The following is a 22,391-nucleotide window of genomic DNA, read 5'->3' on the forward strand; positions in this document are numbered from 1 at the left end:
TAGCTAGGAGCTGTGTAATCTTCCTACGTATTGATACGTCGAATAAAAGCTCAAGCAAGCCCCACTTGTCAAGGAAAAATGCACAGAAACATTGCCTTAATGCTAAGGAAAGTCTGACTTACCAAAAAGACGAATAGACACCAAGACATCAGGCAACACAGACTGGAAATGCAGAGCGTAAGAACACATCCGTCTTTGGAACCGACACACAGAACACTAAAAATGGCGGCCGAGCTCAGCAGCAAGAAACATATACAAAGAAGCGCAATTTCAGACTTTGACATACTATTTTTTGTGATGTTTTTCATACACGTGAAGGAGGTACCACCCTCCTTGATTCGACGGTTTATCGCCCTATCAAACTTGCACGTGAAGGAGGTACAACCCTCATTGACTCGACGAAGGTTTACTCCACTATCAAACTTGCACGTGAAGTAAGTACCACCCCCCCTTGACCCGACGAAGATTTACCCCACTACCAAACTTACACGTGAAGGAGGTACAACCCTCCTTGAAGCAAGACGAGTGCTGTCATGACGGCTTCCTCCCTCCCTCTTGCGATGTCAGTAGACGACTGAGGGTGACGTGGTCCTCGACGGTGGACGGATGGTCATCATATCCAACCCGTTGTTTGACTGGAATTATGGAAATGAACGGTGTCTTAATTTCTATTTCAACTTGAACACATTACGGCATATTTTAATCAAGTTAAATTACGACATGTTGTATATAACATCTACCAGTCTTTATTTGTGGGTTATGATAGAGCTGGTCAAGGGTACATTATAGATTAATCTATTATCATCCATCTTTGAATATTTGCTTAAAATGGGTTGCAACTACGAGGACAAAAACCTCACTAGCAATGTTATCCTTACTATTCTTGTTCTGTGAAAATTTAGGGTAAATAAAATGCAATCGGATGTCATTTACCAGCAGAAAGAGCTTCAAAAGCTGGTCTCATTGTTTGTATACTGCAAACATAAAACTTAAGTAGTCATTATTCCCATGTTGAGCTAAACTGCTAATTGAGGCAAATAACCATATAACTAACAACCTATATGGCCTATAAGCCTAATTTCATAACTTATAATCTACGTAATACCTTTAATATGAAAATGAGGTTATAATAATGAGTGAAATATTTCCAAATATATTGCCTACTTCAGTGTTATCAAAACTTAGCCATACCCATATATAGTTACACGCGAACAGACACTTCGGATTTGGCTGCTAATAAACTCCGATGCAGGTATTTCATTCTCTATACATCATTCACCATTGCTGCCATGTTCCACTCCTTTTCACACTCTGAGCACACGGAAACACAACGAATTGCACCAAGTTTAAAAAACAATTCCTTGTAAACACCTCACCGAGTGAAAAACTCCTCTATAAGCACTGTTCCACACTTAAAAAGCAATAAATATGTATGTCTACCAGACACAGCACTTCACATATGTTCAATAAATACACAAAATTTGATTATAAGTGAATAATCCAAAGAAAGCAATGAAGGTTAACGGAAGATAGAAGGACTGAAAGAAGAGTGTTGATCATGGCATTCTAAACGAAACCAAAATGGCATCCTAGCTAGGAGCTGTGGAATCCTTCCTACGAATTGATACATCGAATAAAAGCTTAAGGAAGCCTCACTTCCCAAGGAAAATGCACAGAAACATTGCCATAGTATAAGGAAAGTCTGACTTACCAAAAATAAGAGTAGACACGAAGACATCAGGCAACACAGACTTGAAATACAGAGCGTGAGAACACATCCGTCTTTGGCACCGACACAGAGAAGACTAAAAATGGCGGCCGAGCTCAGCAGCAAGAAACATATACAAAGAAGCGCAATTTCAGACTTTGACATACTAATTTTTGTGATGCTTGCAGTAACGCCATCTGGGGGCGAATCAAGAACTATTCGAAAACGGGAAACAGAGCGTAACTATCAAAGAAAACGAGGACCTTAAAAGTAATTGCAAGATATTCAAATCTGCCATAATTTCTGCAGGGAATAAAGCCCTTTATTGCACTTTGTGTGGTATAAATGTTATGTTTTGCCTTAGCAATGATAAGACTTAATACAAACCGACATTATGTTAACTTATACAAAATTCTTTGCTAGTGCTGATATGAATTAGTAATTATGTATACATGTCATGATCCTATCTTCGGTTTGTGCTGGTAATTTATGGTAATTTACATTTCCCTAATACTCTTACATTTCACCTTATTCTTGAATATTGTGATAAAAGGAAACAAATTATCGTGTGATATTCATTTGGTGCAATACAGTATTGATAAATATATATCAGAACATTTTTTTCACCTTGTGATAAACTGTATGTACATGCGTACACACATGCATGCAGTAATACAAAATAGGATATCAAAGTGTAACTGTCTGATATGCATGCATATGGAAATTCACATATAAAATACAACACCTGTTAATAACATCAAAAACGGTGCAAAAAATTTATATCAAAACAACTCAAATAAGACCTACATGGTGATGAAAAAAGTATCAAGCCATTGCTTGTAAACATACAATAGTGCATTGTTGAGAACGTACGGAAATTAATATACTTTTCTTTTGTATCTGCAAAAATGTTTAAGCTTCTGCATTTTAGATGTTATGCGATACCTTCATTCTAATGAAAATTAATATGCTTCGTACTATTGGGAACACAGGTCTATCTTTGTACGTTTTTCCTTTGCAAAATTTCATATTAGCACAAATTATTCCTTTCATAACCAGTTTCCATATTGTACCGAAATATTTCCTTCCAATTCCTTCATATAAACCATTATTACTTTTGTGGTACAGTAAGTCTACCGAAGTTACCCATACTTTCTCCTTTATATATACCCATACTTTTATGCAGAAGGCTTGTGAAACAGAACAATTTTTTTTTTCTATATTTGTGGTATATATTGAGAGGGTGAAGGCATGTACAGAGCATCAGATTGGGGAAGAGCAGTGTGGTTTCAGAAGTGGTAGAGGATGTGTGGATCAGGTGTTTTCTTTGAAGAATGTGAGAAATACTTAGAAGAGCAAATGGATTTGTATGTAGCATTTATGGATCAGGAGAAGGCATATGATAGAGTTGATAGAGATGCTTTGTGGAAAGTATTAAGACTATATGGTGTGGGAGGCAAGTTGTTAGAAGCAGTGAAAAGTTTTTATCGAGGATGTAAGGCATGTGTACATGTAGGAAGAGAGGAAAGTGATTGGTTCTCAGTGAATGTAGGTTTGCGACATGGGTGTGTGATGTCTCCATGGTTGTTTAATTTGTTTATGAATGGGGTTGTTAGGGAGGTAAATGCAAGAGTTTTGGAAAGAGGGGCGAGTAGGCAGTCTGTTGTGGATGAGAGAGCTTGGGAAGTGAGTCAGTTGTTGTTCGCTGATGATACAGCGCTGGTGGCTGATTCATGCGAGAAACTGCAGAAGCTGGTGACTGAGTTTGGTAAAGTGTGTGAAAGAAGAAAGTTGAGAGTAAACGTGAATAAGAGCAAGGTTATTAGGTACAGTAGGGTTGAGGAGTCAAGTCAATTGGGAGGTGAGTTTGAATGGAGAAAAACTGGGGGAAGTGAAGTGTTTTTAGATATCTGGGAGTGGATTTGGCAGCGGATGGAACCATGGAAGCAGAAGTGAATCATAGGGTGGGGTAGGGGGCGAAAATTCTGGGGGCCTTGAAGAATGTGTGGAAGTTGAGAACATCATCTCGGAAAGCAAAAATGGGTACGTTTGAAGGAATAGTGGTTCCACCAATGTTGTATGGTTACGAGGCGTGGACTATGGATAGAGTTGTGCAGAGGAAGGCGGATGTACTGAAAATGAGATGTTTGAGGACAATATGTGGTGTGAGGTGGTTTGATCGAGTAAGTAATGTAAGGGTAAGAGAGATGTGTGGAATTAAAAAGAGTGTGGTTGAGAGAGCAGAAGAGGGTGTTTTGAAATGGTTTGGTCTCATGGAGACAATGAGTGAGGAAAGATTGACCAAGAGGATATATGTGTCAGAGGTGGAGGGAACGAGGAGAAGTGGGAGACCAAATTGGAGGTGGAATGATGGAGTGAAAAAGATTTTGAGTGATCGGGGCTTGAACATACAGGAGGGTGAAAAGCGTGCAAGGAATAGAGTGAATTGGAACGATGTGGTATAACGGGGTTGACGTGCTGTCAATGGATTGAACCAGGGAATGTGAAGCATCTGGGGTAAACCATGGAAAGTTCTGTGGGGCGTGGATGTGGAAAGGGAGCTGTGGTTTCGGTGCATTATTACATGACAGCTAGAGACCGAGTGTGAACGAATGTGGTCTTTGTTGTCTTTTCCTAGCGCTACCTCGCACACATGAGGGGGGAGGGGGTTATTTCATGTGTGGCGAGGTGGCGATGGAAATTAATAAAGGCAGACAGTATGAATTATGTACATGTGTATATATGTATATGTCTGTGTATATATATGTATACGTTGAGATGTATAGGTATGTATATTTGCGTGTGTGGACGTGTATGTATATGCATGTGTATGTGGGTGGGTTGGGCCATTCTTTCGTCTGTTTCCATGCGCTACCTCGCTAACGCAGGAGACAGCGACAAAGCAAAATAAAATAAAAAAAAATGTATACAACTATAGTGTCATTATCCTTCGTGGATAAAAAAAAAAATAATTTCCAAACCATCAACTTCTACGATGATCGACTTGTGACATTCATCCTCATTCATTATCCTATCAAAATGTACCTCGGACATTTCAGCTGGAGAGGGTGTGATATCTATAAAGCTGAGGTAGGTGAAGGCTGCAAGTGGTTAATGCAAACCACTGAACCAAGTGCTGCAGTAGTACGGTTAAGTATCTGAGTAGCAAGATATATTCTTAAACTGAACACTGGTGATATCAATACTGCAAATAGGTTACAATTATGCCACACGATTTCCCCGTTATAATATGATATTTGCATGAACACTCCTGCCTGTCCTCGTAAGCAGGATATTGATACACTCCATCATTCGTCAGCGGTAAAGTTGGCCGATACTGAAATTATTAACTTCTCTCTCTTCACTGACGACTCTTCTTTCGTATCACACTGATGCGTTGTTGTGTGTTGTGGGAGTTTCGACATTCAATACATCATGAAAACAATATACATAAACAATCAACCATTCATATATTTTATTGCAATCGTTATCAAACGTTAATCGTTCCTTACAGCTGGAAAGACAAAACAATATATTGGCGACATGAACAACCTTCATAACAACGTGAATAAATCAAACATATACATTTTCCTCTACATATCGTAAAAGTATACATTGTCTTATGCTTATTATTGACACTTATATGTATTAAGCAATAAACCAATCAATTTATAAAGACAAATGAAACCCAACTTTTAGGTACAGTTTAATACACCGCCCAGCCTACAGAGTTCCTGAAAGGCGTGGACGTGGTTCAGTAGTTGATGGCTAGTCATCTTGTCTCCTGGTTGCCAGGTGTACACCATTTTTGCCCAAACATGTTCAATGATAATTTGGTCAGTTCATTGCTGGCTTGTCCAGGAGCTACAGGGTGTCTTGTTCCTAAGTACCAGCGTTGAACGGCACGAGCAGTGTGGACGGGGCACCTATCGTTAATAGAAATGACAGGCCCGGCATGGAGAGGTAAACTCCTCGCCCGCAGAGACGGTAGAAACGTTCCTCTAGCACTTACTGCAACAGTCGTTGCAGTAAAGCAACCTCCAATGTGGAAAACGTCACCCAGGCCATGTAATGTCACTCTCCTCTACATGAAACAGATAAAGTGATATGAACGGGCCTCCTCGCTCGTGCTGGCTCGGTCATATGTGCCTGCGAAACATTATGCTTTTAACGCTTATTGTAGTGATTCGGCAAGATTTATATCAATAGTGGTTTATAAACAGTATATCATTAACTTTTGGTTAACAACATGAATTTCTGGTTACTATAACTATGCCGTTCTAAGTCTTTGAACAACAAGTTCTCAACGTCATATCGGTTACAGTTCCTCCTCCAGCAGTGAACCTTACCAGGAGAGTTGGATATACACATCTCCGTGAACACTGCTTCAGACCAGATTCTGTTTCACTCAATGTACTGTTCCCTCAGGAGTTCATTCCTCGCGGGAGTTCTGTGGTGTGTTCCTTTGTCGCGCAAAATTAGCCTGCGGCTCAACGGGAAAACGTCTTATGCCCATCACGTTCGCTGGAGGGGGTTGCCTCTGCCGCTCATGTTCTCTCTGCCAACAATAAAACACAACCATGTTCACAAAGAATGGACACTCAGTTCCCTGAATTAAAAATCTAAATTTCAATTATCAAGTTTAGATAGTTATAAGCCTAATTTCATAACTTACAATCTACGTAATACCTTTAATATGAAAATGAGGCTACAATAATGACATATATTTTCAAATACATTGCTTACTTCATTGTTATCAAAACTTACGCATACCCATATATAGTTACCCGCGAACAGACACTTCGGATTTGGCTGATAATAAACTCCGATGCAGGCATTTCATTCTCTATACATCATTCACCATTGCTGCCATGTTCCATTCCTTTTCACACACTCTTAACTTACATTAAATCGTTAAGGTTACCGCTCTCCAACCTTCTTCTATTCCACTTCATGGTGTTGGAGGACAGGACAACTTCATGTGCGATGCCCAGTATGGAGATCACATTATCAAGGAGAGTGATCATGCGACCTCTGAGCACCAACCTCTCATCTCTCAGATTCACCCTAGCCTACCTTGATGCGGTCCAGTAGACGAGCTACCGTTCCCCGGCCAGCAGACCCAACCTACCTCACCATAACTCAGTACAGAAGCCACCACTCACCTGCCATTTCTGGGCTACCTCACCGCGACCCAGTATAGCAAACACCGCTTCGCGGCTCACCGAACCTAAGCCTACCTCACAATTATCCAGTTTGGTAGCCACCACTCACCCGCCTATTCTAGCCTACCTCACCTTGACCCAGTGCAGTACCTCCCCGCCCACCCGACCGTAGCCTATGAAAATCTTACCTAACCTCCCAAGAAGCAGATAATTATAATGGAAATGTGCCATTATTATTGTGGTCTGCTAGTGTGAGAACGGATGAAGTGACCACATATAGGGGAGGTTAGGCAGTGGGGCGAACTCTTACCACAATTTCTAATTTCTTTCATTGGCAACACGAAACTTCAAAAGGACCCGGTGGTCTGTTACTGTTTGTATTTTGCAAATCCAAAACAAAGAACGTCATTCGGATGAGCTAAACTATCAATTTACCAAAACCATGTTCACTATAATAACGTCCATGGCGGGTTACACATTCCAGGATGAACAATCATAAGCTGTCACCTGAGTCAATAGCAATATACTTCAAAGTCTGTCTACCGAGTTCACTGTTCTCTACATTTTCTAGCTGTTGTAATTACATTAAGTACACCTAACTATAGTTCACCACTCACTCTACATTGGTTACAACCATAAATCTCCAAATGTTACTCTTACCTGACTAGAAATAAGACCGTTGTTTATGCAGAAATCAGTCAACTCCGAGCCGGGAGCACGAAGCCAGCTGGCAGCTACCGTACTGGAGACCAGTCACCTGTGGTCACATATCCTCACCTTTCCACCACCACAAGACTTGTGTCAGCAAATTGAGTTTTACCCCGAGTGTCTCAGTGACCAGATTCTTACCTCTTCTCTAGTACCCTGAAACCTCCTCCACCACAACACTTGCCGGAACCCTTAACGCGATACTGTCACTCACCACAAAAACCCAGGAAATGAACGTATGAACCAGAAACATGATAATCTTCGATTCCGCAATAAGCGCGCTCGTCCGCCATCTCAAGCAGAAGCGAGGCTTCATTGTATCGCAAAGCGTTGTCTTAATCCAGTGAAATGACTTTCATGGCCTTTTATCATTTTGTAACGTTCGCTTTTGACTATACACTTACTAAAATTCCATGCAATTGTACTACATGCATATGTTACTAAAAAATCTATGCAAAAAATTTTGTTAATAATAATGTATATTGTAAACGTGAGTCCATCCACGTCAATTCGGATTCAGACATCGTCCACGTTTATAATGTATTCCGACTCTTCTGACATCAGTCAATTTCTAAACAATGTTTTACTTGTTTGTCTTTTTATGGTCAACCACGACTGAAAAAAAAAATGTAATCTTAAAAACACATTTTGTCCTTGACGATGGAAATTCAACGACATTTTTATCACGATTATAGATAGAACATCTGACAGGACGGCCGTAGCAAGGACCAACAACCTATTTCACCATTTACCACACTCGCCATAGAAAGTGGAATTGCGTCGATGGTTTTCAATAACCACATATGTTCTTAGAGTATTTCCCTAACGTGCAATGAGAGGTGGACACAGAATCAACAGACGAGTGTAAACATACCACACTAAAACATGAGCAATATACTCGTCCTGCTTTTAATGTGGTATTTCCTGAAACAACCTTTGCCGACGGAAATTTCCAAGCCACGTATACCAACTGTCCTGATTGATTTACTTTTTTGTGGAGTGTCCGAGGCAGAAAGGTCATCTGAATACCCTAATCAAAGCATCTTATTAAAGAGTATATACATATACATCCAAATGTACGATAGTGCACTAGGATGGCCTGTTCTCTGACACATAAGGTATTCGCTCCCTGCTAAACAAGAACGGCTCACTCCCTGAAGCATCAAAGCCGCTTTTTCCAATGACGTCTAACCAGCTGACATACGTCAGCAACTCATATCCTGGAGCGTGTTGGTCCGTCTCCTCTTGATACAGAATGTCAGCACACTCCAAGACTGACGACTACGCCCAACACATGCAGGCAAATAGGGTGTCAGCCACCGCAACGCGTCGGTGCTTTACTCCCTGCAGTGGTTCTCTCCTTGGGACACTCCGGCAACTCGCTCCCTAACAAACAACCTCCTGCATAATGCCTTAAACTCATATCACTCTCTAAAAGCTAAATATAATCGCCAGTCATCGACCAAAAATATATTATTCCCTAAGTGAAGCCTATTTTGATGATCCTTGAAGCTCGACAGCGCTGCAAAATATCGTTTGGCATTGGTCAGCATGAACTCAAGAGTGAAGCTTTGCTTTGATTACCTGTGGTGCCCTCAACAGCTAAATAAAATCGTCTGGCTAAGCCAGATTAAGTTACCAATGTGCATCTTTACCAAATTTGATGACCCATGAAGCCCGCACAAGTGTTAGGCCAGAAGAAAATTCTCAAGGTAAAACTCTACTCTGATGACCTATGTGCCCCACAAAATCTATATAAAACCGTCTCGCGTTAGCCTAAATATAAGCCTGAATGTAAATCTTTACTTTCACAACCCATAAACCAAGTTGAAAATAATCGTCTGGCATTAGCTGGATCAAATGTCCTAAAGGAACGCTTTAGTTTGGCGTCGTTGGTTCATTTCTCGATAATCTACTTCGACTAATTCGTTTATACACACACATTGCGGATTCCTACCTGACATACTATAAAGGTGAAAAGGAAGCGTTACTCACTCTCGACAAGCGTCGGTGGCTCAGTCTCTGATACACGTCGGTAGCTTACTTCACCACACATTACTTCGACGAACTCAAAAACTTTGCTCACTCTCCAACAGTCATCGATGAGCTTCGTCTCTAACACACGTGTGTCGGTAGCTCACTTCATGGCAGACCAAATTCGATTCTCTCTGACATACAAAGGCATGGCTTCCTACCTGACACACTAAAAGCACTGCTCGCTCCCTGACAGACGTCAGTGGCATCGTGTCTGTTACACATCGGTAGCTCACTCCAAGATACACTACATTGCCTAACTCCGTCATTACTTCCTGCCTGACACACACGTTTCAGAGGCAAAAACACGTCGGTAGCTCTGTTTCTAACGTACGTGGGTAGTTCACACCATGACACAATACATGACTAACTCCCTGATGCAAAAGGCTGGCTTTCTGCCTCACACTACTACAATGGCAACAACACAAAACTGCTGCTCACTTCCTAACAAACTACCATGGCAAAGAATGGCTGCTCACACTGACAGATTGTCTGGCTCCGTCTCTAGCACATGTTGGCACCTCACTCTAGGACACACTATTCCCACTAACTCCCTGGCACACAAGGGCGGCTACCTATCTGACGGTGGAGGAACGCTACTCACTCCCTGACAGACGTCAGTGGCTTCGATTCGACCACACGTCGTGGGCTTATGCCCCGATGTACGATAGTTTACCACGGCGGACTGTTGTTCTCTGGCACACGACGAGAGGTTCTCTCCCCCCTCAACAATGACAAACAACAACGCCCAACGCGTCCCCTAACATCAAAGCCGTTCACTTTCAAACGACCATCTCACCAGCCGACATGCGTCTCCACATAATATCCTGGCGCATTGGCACTTTCCCTCCTGATACACGGTGGCAGTCACTCCAAGACAGACCAAGATGCCTGACACATCATAACGAGCGAGTCATTCCCTAACACACAACAGTGTCTTACTGCCACGCGCTGGGCTCTCTCTCTCTCTCTCTCTCTCTCTCTCTCTCTCTCTCTCTCTCTCTCTCTCTCTCTCTCTCTCTCTCTCTCTAAGGTGCTACGGCAAATCACTCCCTGACACAAAACCATGGCTTCCCGGCTAACAATAGCCTGAGAGCATAGCGCTCCATGAGGAACTAAATGCTCCCTATCCTGACATAAGTCGGAGGGAGGGTCCCAGTCTGCCACATGCCGCCAAGTCAAAATCATTTATGTCGGTGGTTCACGCCTCGACTCGACGAACATTTAACCCCTACAAAACTTACACGTGAAGGAGGTACCACCCTCCTTGACTCGACGGAGGTTTACCCCACTATCAAACTTACACGTGAAGGAGGTACCACCCTCCTTGACTCCACGGTTTATTCCCCTAACAAACTTACACGTGAAGGAGGTACCACCCTCCTTGACTCCACGGTTTATCACCTTATCAAACTTACACGTAAAGGGGGTACCACCCTCCTTGACTCGACGGTTTATTCCCATATCAAACTTACACGTGAAGGAGGTACAACCCTCCTTGACTCGATGGTTTATCATCTTATCAAACTTACACGTGAAGGGGGTACCACCCTTCTTGACTCGACGAAGGTTTACCCCACTATCAAACTTACACGTGAAGGAGGTACAACCCTCCTTGACTCGACGAAGGTTTACCCCACTATCAAACTTACACGTGAAGGAGGTACCACCCTCCTTGACTCGACGAAGGTTTACCCCACTATCAAACTTGCACGTGAAGGAGGTACCACCCTCCTTGAGGCAAGACACTTGAGTGCTGTCATGACGGCTTCCTCCCTCCCTCTTGCGATGTCAGCAGGCGACTGAGGGAGACGTGGTCCTCGACGGTGGTCGGAAGGTTATCATATCCAACCCGTTGTTTGACTGGAATTCTGGAAATGAATAGTGTCTTAATTTCCATTTCAACTTGAACACATTACGGTATGTCTTTTATTAACATTAAGTTGAATTACATGTTGTATATACCATCTACCAGTGTTTATGTGTGGGTTATGATAGAGCTGAAGTCATGGGTACGTTATATATTAAACTATTATCATCCATCTTTGAATATCTGCTTAAAATTGGTGGCAGCTGCGAGGACAAAAACCTCTCACTACCAATGTCATCCTTACTATTCTTGTTCTGTGAAAATTTAGGGTAAACAAGATGCAATTGCATATCATCATTTAACAGCAAAAGGAGCTTCAAAAGCTGGTCTCACTGTTTGTATACTGCAAACATAAAACTAGTCATTATTCCCATGTTGAGCTAAACTGCTAATTCAGGCAAATAACCATATAACTGTAATAACCTATATGGCCTATAAGCCTAATTTCATAACTTTTATAATCTACGTAATACCTTTAATATGAAAATGAGGTTACAATAATGACTGAAATATTTCCAAATATATTGCCTACTTCATTATCATCAAAACTTACCCATACCCATATATAGTTACCCGCGAACAGAGACTTCGGATTCGGCTACTAATAAACTCCGATGCAGGTATTTCATTCTCTATACATCGTTCACCATTGCTGCCATGTTCCACTCCTTTTCACACATTCTTATAACACATAAGTTGTTAAGGATACCGCTGTCCACCTTCTTCTATTCCACTTCATGGTGTCGGAGGACAGGACAACTTCATGTGCGATGCCCAGTATGGAAATCACATTATCAAGGAGAGTGATCATGCGACCTCTGAGCACCAACCTCTCGTCTCTCCTATTCACCCTAGCCTACATCACCGGAATCCAGTAGAGGAGCTACCGTTTCCTGGCCAGCCGACCAAACCTACCTCACCATAAATCAGTACAGAAGCCACCACTCACCTGCTATTTCTGGGCTACCTCACCGCGACCCACTATAGCAGCCACCGCTTCGCGGCTGACCGAACCTACCCTACCTCACAATGATCCAAATTGGTAGCCACCACTCACCCGCCTATTCTAGCCTACCTCACCTTGACCCAGTGCAGTACCTAACCGCCCACCCGACCGTAGCCTTACCTAACCTCCCAAGAAGCAGATAATTATAATGGAAATGTGCCATTATTATTGTGGTCTGCTGATGTGTGAATGGATGAAGTGACCACGTATAGGCGAGGTTGGGCAGTGGGGCGAACTCCTACCACAGTTTCTAATTTCTTTCATTGGCAACATGAAGCTTCAAAAGGACCCGGTGGTCTGTTACTGCATCTATATTGCAAATCTAAAACAAACAACGTCATTCAAATGAGCTAAACTATCAATTTACCAAAACCATGTTAACTGCAATAACGTGTATGGCGGGTTACACGTTCCAGGATGAACAATCATAAGCTGTCACCTGTGTGAATAGTAATACACTTCGAAGTCTCTGTCTGCCGAGTTCATTGTTCTCTACATTTTCTAGCTGTGGTAATTACATTAAGTACACCTAACTGTAGCTCACCACTCACTCTACATTGGTTACAACCATTAATCTCCAAATGTTACTAATACCTAGCTAGAAATAAGACCTTTGTTTATGCAAACATCATTCAACTCCGAGCCGGGAGCACGAAGCCAGCTGGCAGCTACCGAGCCGGCGACCTGACACCTGTGGTCACATATCCTCACCTTTCCACCACCACAAGACTTATGTCAGCAAATTGAGTTTTACCCCGAGTATCTCAGTGACCAGATTCTTACCTCTTCTCTAAACCCCTGAAGCCTCCTCCGCCACTACACTTGCCGGAACCCTTAACGCGATACTGTCACAACACAACAACCCAGGAAATGAACTTATGAACCAGAAACATAGTAATCTTCGATTCCGCAATAAACGCGCTCGTCCGCCATCTCGAAGCAGAAGCGGGGATTCATTCTATGGCAAGGCGTTGTCTCAATCCAGTGAAATGACTTGTATGGCCTTTCACCGTTTTGTAACATTCGTTTTTGACCATATACTTACTAATATTCCATGTACTTGTGCTACATGCGCATGTTAGTAAAAGTTTATGTACGAAAATTACTTTTGTTGCATAATAAAGTATATATTTTGAACATAAGTCCGTCCAAGTCAGAGTCAATGTAACAATTCGGATTCAAACATCGTCCACTTTTATAATGTATTCCGACTCTTCTGACGTCAGTCAATTTCTAAATAATGTTTTACTTTGTCTTTTTACGGTAAACCACGACTGAGACAAATTGTGATCTTAAGAATACATTTTGTCCTTGACGTTGGAAATACATATTTCATCGCGATTATGGATAGAACAGATCACCATTTACCACACTCACCATAGTAAATGGAACTTCGCCGATGGTTTTCAATGACCTCATATGTATTTATAGTATTTACCTAACGTGTAATAATAAGTGGACACAGAATCAACAGAAGAATGTCAACAGACCAGACTGAAACATGAGCAATGTGCTCGTACTGCTTTTAATGTGGTATTTCCCAAAACAACCTTCGTCGACGGGAATTTCCAAGACACGTATGGGAACTGTCGTGACCGATTTATTTTTTCTACGGTGTCCGAGGCAGCAGGGGCACCTGAATGCCCTAATCAAGGAATCTTGTCAACGAGTATATATATATATATATATATATATATATATATATATATATATATATATATATATATATATATATATATTTTTTTTTTTTTTTTTTTTTTTTTTTGCCGCTGTCTCCTGCGTTTGCGAGGTAGCGCAAGGGAACAGACGAAAGAAATGACCCAACCCACCCCCATACACATGTATATACATACGTCCACACACGCAAATATACATACCTACACAGCTTTCCATGGTTTACCCCAGACGCTTCACATGCCCTGATTCAACCCACTGACAGCACGTCAACCCCGGTATACCACATCGATCCAATTCACTCTATTCCTTGCCCTCCTTTCACCCTCCTGCATGTTCAGGCCCCGATCACACAAAATCTTTTTCACTCCATCTTTCCACCTCCAATCTGGTCTCCCACTTCTCGTTCCCTCCACCTCCGACACCTATATCCTCTTGGTCAATCTTTCCTCACTCATTCTCTCCATGTGCCCAAATCATTTCAAAACACCCTCTTCTGCTCTCTCAACCACGCTCATTTTATTTCCACACATCTCTCTTACCCTTACATTACTTACTCGATCAAACCACCTCACACCACACATTGTCCTCAAACATCTCATTTCCAGCACATCCATCCTCCTGCGCACAACTCTATCCATAGCCCACGCCTCGCAACCATACAACATTGTTGGAACCACTATTCCTTCAAACATACCCATTTTTGCTTTCCGAGATAATGTTCTCGACTTCCACACATTCTTCAAGGCTCCCAGAATTTTCGCCCCCTCCCCCACCCTATGATCCACTTCCGCTTCCATGGTTCCATCCGCTGCCAGATCCACTCCCAGATATCTAAAACACTTCACTTACTGCAGTTTTTCTCCATTCAAACTTACCTCGCAATTGACTTGACCCTCAACCCAACTGTACCTAATAACCTTGCTCTTATTCACATTTACTCTTAACTTTCTTCTTTCACACACTTTACCAAACCCAGTCACCAGCTTCTGCAGTTTCTCACATGAATCAGCCACCAGCGTTGTATCATCAGCGAACAACAACTGACTCACTTCCCAAGCTCTCTCATCCCCAACACACTTCATACTTGCCCCTCTTTCCAAAACTCTTGCATTCACCTCCCTAAAAACCCCATCCATAAACAAATTAAACAACCATGGAGACATCACACATCCCTGCCGCAAACCTACATTCACTGAGAACCAATCACTTTCCTCTCTTCCTACACGTACACATGCCTTACATCCTCGATAAAAACTTTTCACTGCTTCTAACAACTTTCCTCCCACACCATATATTCTTAATACCTTCCACAGAGCATCTCTATCAACTATCATATGCCTTCTCCAGATCCATAAATGCTACATACAAATCCCTTTGCTTTTCTAAGTATTTGTCACATACATTCTTCAAAGCAAACACCTGATCCACACATCCTCTACCAATTCTGAAACCACACTGCTCTTCCCCAATCTGATGCTCTGTACATGCCTTCACCCTCTCAATCAATACCCTCCCATATAATTTACCAGGAATACTCAACAAACTTATACCTCTGTAATTTGAGCACTCACTCTTATATATATATACTTTTTTTTTTTTTTTTGCTTTGTCGCTGTCTCCTGCGTTTGCGAGGTAGCGCAAGGAAACAGACGAAAGAAATGGCCCAACCCACCCCCATACACATGTATATACATACGTCCACACACGCAAATATACATACCTACACAGCTTTCCATGGTTTACCCCAGACGCTTCACATGCCCCGATTCAATCCACTGACAGCACGTCAACCCCGGTATACCACATCGCTCCAATTCACTCTATTCCTTGCCCTCCTTTCACCCTCCTGCATGTTCAGGCCCCGATCACACAAAATCTTTTTCACTCCATCTTTCCACCTCCAATTTGGTCTCCCTCTTCTCCTCGTTCCCTCCACCTCCGACACATATATCCTCTTGGTCAATCTTTCCTCACTCATTCTCTCCATGTGCCCAAACCATTTCAAAACACCCTCTTCTGCTCTCTCAACCACGCTCTTTTTATTTCCACACATCTCTCTTACCCTTACGTTACTTACTCGATCAGACCACCTCACACCACACATGTCCTCAAACATCTCATTTCCAGCACATCCATCCTCCTGCGCACAACTCTATCCATAGCCCACGCCTCGCAATCATACAACATTGTTGGAACCACTATTCCTTCAAACATACCCATTTTTGCTTTCCGAGATAATGTTCTCGACTTCCACACATTCTTCAAGGCTCCCAGAATTTTCGCACCCTCCCCCACCCTATGATCCACTTCCGCTTCCATGGTTCCATCCGCTGCCAGATCCACTCCCAGATATCTAAAACACTTCACTTACTGCAGTTTTTCTCCATTCAAACTCACCTCCCAATTGACTTGACCCTCAACCCTACTGTACCTAATAACCTTGCTCTTATTCACATTTACTCTTAACTTTCTTCTTTCACACACTTTACCAAACTCAGTCACCAGCTTCTGCAGTTTCTAACACGAATCAGCCACCAGCGCTGTATCATCAGCGAACAACAACTGACTCACTTCCCAAGCTCTCTCATCCCCAACAGACTTCATACTTGCCCCTCTTTCCAAAACTCTTGCATTCACCTCCCTAACAACCCCACCCATAAACAAATTAAACAACCATGGAGACATCACACACCCCTGCCGCAAACCTACATTCACTGAGAACCAAAGGCAAAGGGGATAAGAGTGAGTGCTCAAATTACAGAGGTATAAGTTTGTTGAGTATTCCTGGTAAATTATATGGGAGGGTATTGATTGAGAGGGTGAAGGCATGTACAGAGCATCAGATTGGGGAAGAGCAGTGTGGTTTCAGAAGTGGTAGAGGATGTGTGGATCAGGTGTTTGCTTTGAAGAATGTATGTGACAAATACTTAGAAAAGCAAATGGATTTGTATGTAGCATTTATGGATCTGGAGAGGGCATATGATAGAGTTGATAGAGATGCTCTGTGGAAGGTATTAAGAATATATGGTGTGGGAGGCAAGTTGTTAGAAGCAGTGAAAAGTTTTTATCGAGGATGTAAGGCATGTGTACGTGTAGGAAGAGAGGAAAGTGATATATATATATATATATATATATATATATATATATATATACGTACGTCTTGACGTACGACAGTGCACTACGACGGCTTGTTCTCTGATAAACGCAAGGTATTCCCTCCCTATTAAACAAGAGCCTCTTTTTCCGATGATATCTCACCAGCTAGCATACGTTAGCACCTCACAGCCTGGCGCGTGTTGGTACGTTTCCTGCTGACACAGGACGTCAGCGCACTCCAAGACTGACAATGAAGCCCGACACATGCCGGCGATTCACTCCCTGACAGCAGGGTGTCAGCCACCACCATGCGACGATGCTTTACTCCCTGCAGTGGCTCTCTCTTTGGGAGACTACAGCAACTCGCTCCCTAACACACAACCTCCTGGTTAATACCTTAAGCTCATATCACTCCCCAAAAGCTAAATATAATCGCCAGTCATGGACCAGAAATATACGATTCCCAAAGTGAAGCTGTGGAGCTCGATAGAGCTGCAAAATATCGTTTGGCATTGCTCAGCATAAACTCAGAGTAAGGCTTTACTTTGATTACCTGTGGTGCCCTCAACAGCAAAATATAATTGTCTGGCGAAGCCAGTGTAAAATCACCAACGTGCAGCTTTACTTTGATGACCCATGTAGCACGCACAAGTGTTAGCCAGAGGAAAATGCCTAAAGTAAAACTTTAATTCGACGACCAACATATGTGTCCCACAAAACCTATATAAAACCGTCTACCGTTAGCCTAAATAAAAGACTGAATGTAAAGCTTTACTTTGACGACCCATAAACCATGCAAGTGGAAAATAATCGTCTGGCATTAGCTAGAACAAATGTCCTAAAGGGACGCTTTAGTTTGGCGTCGTTGGTTTATTCCTCGACATTCTACTTCGACTAATTTGTTTATACATACATTGCGGCTTCCTGCCTTACACACTACAAATGTGAAAAGAAAGCGTTATTCACTTTCGACAGGCGTCGTTGGCTCAGTCTCTGATACACTTCGGTAGCTTACTTCACCATATATCACTTCGACGAACTCAAAAAGAAAACTCTGCTCACTCTCCAACAGTCATCGATGGCTTCGTCTCTAAGACATGTGTCGGTAGCTCACTTGATGGCAAACGAATTCGATTTTCTCTCTGACACACAAAGGTATGGCTTCCTACCTGACACGCTAAAAACACTACTCACTCCCTGACAGACGTCAGTGGCTTTGTGTCTGATACAAGTTGGTAGCTCACTCCAAGATACACTACATTGCCTAACTCCGTAACGATGGTTACCTGCCCCACACACTTCAGAGGCAAAAAACGGTGATTATTCCCTTAATGAACGTCGGTGGCTTCGTCTGTAACATGCAATGGTAGTTCACACCATGACACAATACATGACAAACTCCCTGATACACAAGGCTGGCTTCCTGTTTGACACTACTATATTGGCGACAAAAAACTGCTGCTCACTTCCTAACACACTGTCTCTAGCACACGTCGGAACTTCACTCTAGGACACACTTTTCCCACTAACTCCCTGGCACACGAGGGCGACTTCCTGTCTGACGGCGAAGAAACGCTACTTTCTCCCTAATAGACATTAGTGGCATTGCTTCGACCACACGTCGTGGGCTTATGCCCCGATGTGCGATAGTTTACTATGGCGGCTGTTCTCTGGCACACGAGAGGTTCTCCCCAACCCTGACAAACAACAACGCCCGACTCGTCTTAACATGAAAGCTGCTCACTTTCAAATGACCATCTCATCAACTGATATGCGTCTGCACCTCATATCCTGGCGCATTGGCACATCCCTTCCTGATAAAATACGGCAGGTCACTGCAAGACAGACGAAGACGCCTGACACATCCCAGCCATTCATTCCCTGACACACAACAGTGTCTTACTCACTGTCACGCGTTGGGTTTACCCCCTTCTCCCTCCCTGAGATGCTACAGTAACTCTTCCTGACGAGAAACTATAGCCTACCGGATAATGCCCTGAGAGCATAGCGCTCCGTGAGGAACCAACGCTCAATACACTGACACAAGACGGAAAGAGGGTCCCAGTCTGCCACATACCGTCATGTGAATCACTTCCTTATGTCGGTGGTTCACGCCTCGACTCCACGAAGGTTTACTCCCACCCCCCGAAGAAACATATACGTGGAGGAAGTACCCTCCTTGACTCAACGAAGGTTTGCCCCCCTCCCCTATCAAACATGGAGGTACCCTCCTTGACGCGACAAACGTTTATCCCCTTATCAAACTTACACGTGAAGGAGTTACCACCCTCCTTGACAAAAGACACTTGAGTGCTCTCATGACGGCTTCCTCTCTCCCTCTTCTGACGTCAGCAGGCGACTGAGGGTGACGTGGTCCTCGACGTTGGACGGAAGGTCATGATATCCAACCAGTTGTTTGACTGGAATTGTGTAGATGAACGGTGTTTAATTTCTATCTCAATTTGAATACAGTGAGGCATATTTTTCTATTAGCATACATCGTTAGATTTAATGTGATTGAAATCATCCCTAAATACCTATTCTAAAAAAAAAAAAAAATAGGAAACAGAAAAACTAGAAAATGTAGAATTCTACTATGATAGATACAAATTATCATTCAAAAATAATGGAAAGAAAAGATTTTGTGGGTATTGAGCCACCGTGGCGGGAAACACCGTCCAGTCAGTACAGCAGCCATAGTTGCAGTTTACCCAAGAGTGCGAGGAGATAAGACAGACTAGAGATAGTCCTCCACCACGTCATGCACATAGATCATAATTCATTCGGAAGTCCACCGGCTCAACCTCATGGCGCAGCTGCCCCGGATGATCACCACCTCCCCTCAAGGCCGACCACTTAATGAGTAAACATATCCACGCACCATGCGACCAGCCCAAATAGGAGGAGCCTCACACCGAAGCCAACCCCGCCACAGAGAACAACCCACGAACCACCTTACATAATCTTTATTAATTGTTTCTCTGAGAAAGACCATCAACTTGTCAATAGTACTAGAGTTGTCCCAGAGTACATTGACAATGTTAAAACAGATGTTTTTCTTCTTGTAATAATCTATTAAGTATATCCGGCGATGACAAGGATATATCATTTGCCGAGATATTGCCAGTCCAGTCATCTACACGAGTTCCACTACCATCGTTCGGAAGAGTGAGGTTAGCACTAATCATAAAATTAACCATTTGTTCCCCTCTGGCGCCTGCCCGGATACTTCCCAACTGATACTGATGAGCATTGAAGTCTCCTAAATGTATTTTACAAGAGGTAATTAACAAACACATTTAACTCATCATTATCAAGTGCATTGGAACGGGAGCATTACATCAAACAGATGGTCAGGTATGCGATAATAAATTTTACTCTACGTGCAACAGCGTCTACAGTAGAATTTAGTCACTAGTGTGTGAGGTATACTTTGGTGCACATAGCTAGCAACTTCATGATTCTCGTCTCTTCTATACGAATAATAGTTATCTAGAACGGAACAGTCTTCGACTGTGCCATATAGAAGGGTCTCTTGTAAACAGATCTCGGCTGGCCTATATAGTGCAAGCAACATTTGTTGTGCTTGCTTTATACCTATGTCCTCTGCAATTCCTCTGAATGATATTGAACGTGCTGGTTTAAGAGTTATTCAACCGACCAGCTTTCTTAGCGCGTTTATGTCGTGCCTTGGGAGAGTCCCCATGGGGAACATGAACGGTCCCTGGATGTGCATTGTCTGGCATCCATCAATTCTATGTTCAACGAAAAGGACCTGTAAGCCGCAGGCCTCCTTGTCGGAGGTACCGAAACAATGAAGTGCGACGTAATCTTTTCAAGTTTAATCAAGTGTAAAGATACATTAGTTTTGTTCTCTTTCTTTTCTATAGGACGGAGAGAGGATGTGGTATTGGCATAAGATTTGTTATGGGCTGTGGTTGGAGGATCAGGTGTAGGTGTAGGGTTAGATGGAGCTGGGTGTTTGGAACTGACAGTCGGCGTGTCATAAGGAGGCTGTGTCAAGATTGTTCGCATAACCGGCTTACATCTCAAAGGCGACGCGTAGGATTCATTAAGTTTAGGGATCTCATGAGATTCCTTCACCCTCCTCCTAGCTTCGCTATATGAGATGTTGAGTCGACTGCACAGACTTGCTTCTCAAACTGGAACCGGGAACAGGCCCGGTCTGAGCTTGGGTGGTTGCCATCGCAGTTAACACACAACATCCTATCACCCGTACAATCCTCAGCGGTATGACCCTCCGCAGCACACTTCCCTCACCCATTTAGCAGGAGTGCAAGACTTTAAGGGATGGCCTAATTTCTGGCATTTAAAGCAACGTAAGGGATTCAGAATGTAGGGATGACCTTGACATCGCAAGTAACAAATAGAGATATTGTCCGGAAGCCGAGCTTTTCCGAAGGTTAGGTTAAACAGGGGAGTTCTACGGTGTTCGCCATTGACAAATATGGTGATGAACCTGGCAGTAATAACGTCCTCGTTTGCTAGTGCCTTCGCAATGTTGTTCTGACATATGCATGACATCAGTGCAGTAGATGATTCCCCTGCATGAATTCATGGCAATGGATATCGAAACCACAACATCATGAACTTAACAGTTCCGCCACCTGTTTCGTTGACTTGACATTTAGCAGCAAATCACCACTAACCAGTTTCCTCTCAGTTTCAAGAGGGCCACACCAACCATCAAAGACCTTCCTGGTTAGGAAGGGACTGAGGGAAGTAAGAGTCGTTGCTCCGGTCGCATAAGCCAAAACAAAATCAGCGCTGCTACTTTTTATGGACGATCCGTCACCACTACCCCCTACGGGGTCAGTGGATGGCTTACCCGGGTCCATCCTATAGGGGCCTAGCCTCAAAATCTGAAACGGCAAACCACCCCAGATAATTGGAGGGGGGGGGGGGACTAGCAACCCCGAAAAAAAATATCAGGCAATTGTTTTATGCAGAAAAAGGTTTCAAGGCGGAGCCGGTGGCACAAAGGCCAGGCGAAGTTCTACTGCGCACACCCGTCAATGAAAGATCGATTTTGCATAAAACAACCTTTTAAAAAGATATTGATGAACAATAACTTTCAAAAAACCTTCAAAACAAAGCAAGGGTAGC

The 22,391-nt window shown here is 43.0% G+C and overlaps 1 long non-coding RNA gene across 1 annotated transcript; it reads right to left on the minus strand.

Moving 5' to 3' along the window:
• Positions 1-5,169: 5,169 nt before the first annotated feature.
• Positions 5,170-8,049, minus strand: LOC139764386 (uncharacterized). The gene is made up of 3 exons (XR_011716357.1): positions 7,534-8,049; positions 6,058-6,266; positions 5,170-5,857 (listed from the first exon to the last, which is right to left on the minus strand). It is a non-coding gene; the product is annotated as an uncharacterized lncRNA (long non-coding RNA).
• Between the last annotated feature and the right edge of the window lie 14,342 nt (positions 8,050-22,391).

This window comes from Panulirus ornatus, chromosome 49 (assembly GCF_036320965.1).
Source record: "Panulirus ornatus isolate Po-2019 chromosome 49, ASM3632096v1, whole genome shotgun sequence".
In the NCBI taxonomy this organism is placed as follows: Eukaryota; Metazoa; Arthropoda; class Malacostraca; order Decapoda; family Palinuridae; genus Panulirus; species Panulirus ornatus.